Source organism: Varanus komodoensis, unplaced genomic scaffold (genome assembly GCF_004798865.1).
Source record: "Varanus komodoensis strain SLA01 unplaced genomic scaffold, ASM479886v1 scaffold113, whole genome shotgun sequence".
NCBI classification, from domain to species: domain Eukaryota; kingdom Metazoa; phylum Chordata; class Lepidosauria; order Squamata; family Varanidae; genus Varanus; species Varanus komodoensis.
This window is the reverse complement of record NW_025335325.1, coordinates 185,643-188,143: the sequence shown is the minus strand read 5'-3', so window position 1 is coordinate 188,143 and position 2,501 is coordinate 185,643.

The following is a 2,501-nucleotide window of genomic DNA, read 5'->3' as shown; positions in this document are numbered from 1 at the left end:
CCCCTTCTGTCTCGCTCTGTTTCTGTGCTTCCATGTTTCAAGCCGCACAGGACTGGGCCTTCTCCTCCAGGCATGTGGGGCAGGGTAGCTGTCCCACACAGCTCCGTGCCTGGCCGCCCAAGGGGGTCCTGGCAGGCTGGGAGCTGAACCCAAGGAGGGTCTCTTGGGGAGAACCACGTGTCTTGCAGCTCTTATGCGAAGCGAGGGTGGGGAACCTCACCCCCAGGAGGTATACAGCCCCCGAGGGCCATGTCCCCCTGTCCTGGCCACACGCTCTCTCCCCCTGCCACGGATCATGTGTGCTTTTCCAGGTCTGACACAGTTTCTGTCAATGAAAGGTTATGAAAGGTTCAGATGTTCCCCATTCATCAGCCGCGCCCCTACCTGGAGTACGACAGCCTCGAAACAGTGACTCATGCACTGGCGACTTCCCGTCTGGACTTCTGCAACGCGCTCTACGTGGGGCTGCCCTTGAAGACGGTCCGGATACTTCAACTGGTTCAAAATAGAGCTGCCAGGCTGCTGACGGGGACGGGGCGTTACGTTCACAGGACTCCAGTCCTCCGTCAGCTTCACTGGCTCCCCATTGAAGTCCGGGCCCAATTCAAGGTGTTGGTGGTGACCTATAAAGCCCTAAATGGCTTGGGTCCTGGTTACCTGAAGGAGCGCTTACGTCCATATATGCCCAGCCGCCCCCTGAGATCGGCGGGAGAGGCCCTTCTCCGGGAGCCCTCCGTGAAAGAAATTAGGAGGGTGGCTACTTGGATGAGGGCTTTCTCTGCGGTGGCGCCTAAGTTATGGAACGCGCTCCCCAGAGAGGTCCGCCTGGCGCCGTCGTTATTTGTTTTTCGGCGCCAGGCGAAGACCTTTTTATTTATGCAGCATTTTAAATGTTAATATTATTGAATTTTATTCGGCCAGGGCGGCTTATTTTATTTTACTGGATATATTTTAATTGTCATTGTTTTAATGTATTTTGCATTCGATGCTGTAAGCCGCCCCGAGGCCTTGGCAAGGGGCGGCATAGAAATGTTTAAGTAAGTAAGTAAGTAAGTAAGTAAGTAAGTAAATAAGTAAATAAATAAATAAATAAATAAATAAATATGCCCTCCCAGCCCTTGAGATCTGAAGCAGAGGCCCTACTCTAGGAGCCCTCCTTGAAGATCAGGAGGGAGAGTACCCAGAGAAGGGCCTTCTCTGTGGTGGCACCCCAACTGTGGAATTTGCCCCCCAGAGAGATCAGCGTGGCACCGACATTCTATTCTTTTTGGCATCGGGCCAAACCCTTTTTATTTCCCTGTCATTTTCATGTTGAACTGATGTTAATTTCATGGCCTCTTCCAACTCTTCTCTTTAGGATTCTATGAACAAATGTATGGAAAAGCAAAGTGGAACTCTGGGGATCTCACCATTTCCTCGAAATAAATTTGGGATTTTTAGAAAGGAAAGTCCAGTTACACATCACCATTAGGTGCTTGCTGGCTTCTCCATAATGCTTAAAAAAAGATCTATTTCAAATGGAAGATAAAAAGATCAACCATGGAAAATCTCCGGACCAGAAGAGGGAATGACATCCTGAGCCAGCAATGCCCAGCTCCCAGCACTCCACATATTTTTCCTTATTTCTTTCTTTATTTGGGTATTTCTAACCCATCTAATCACAACACATCTCTGGACAGCTTACAACAGTAATTCAATAAATACAGGAGTATAAATATCCAACAACCCAACCAATAATTATACTAATAACACAAATAGCCCACGGCTGGAATGAAACAAGATCAAAATGAAAAATCTCCACCTATAATGATACTAATAAAACTAACGACCCATGGCTGGAATGAAACATCAAGGCGGAGGGGGGCAGGGACTCGTGGCTGTGCAGAGGACACACACAACCCATCGGCACCGATCACGAAACATCCGTGGCCAGCCTCGCCTTGGCAGCTGCAGCATCCATTCTCCACGGATTACAGATTAAGAGCTCCAGCTGCTTGCCCTTGAGAAATAATTGTGCGAAAGGCTCCTCTTAGGTGGCTAAAAATACACTGGCTTCATTTTGTTCCCTTTATCAGGAGAGGAGGGATTTGGTGTGCAGCTAGTTCATCTCTCTCCTTGCTCCCGGATAATGGTGGAAACAGAGAGACATAGAAACCGAGTGAGGCAGAAGGGGTCTCCCAGGCCATCTAGTCTGACCCCAGCTCTGCTCAGAGGAACGCGGAAACAGAGCAATGCAGAAGGGGCTTCCCAGGCCATCTAGTCTGACCCCAGCTCTGCTCAGAGGAACACGGAAACAGAGCAATGCAGAAGGGGCTTCCCAGGCCATCTAGTCTGACCCCAGTCCCAGGAGGCCCCTTCTGCCTTGCTCGGTTTCTATGTTTCTCTGAGTGGAGCAAGTTGGAGCTGGGGTCAAACTAGATGGCTTAGAAGGCCCCTTCTACCATGCTCCTTTTCTATGTGGGGAGAGAGAGAGAGAGAGAGAGAGAGAGAGAGAGAGAGAG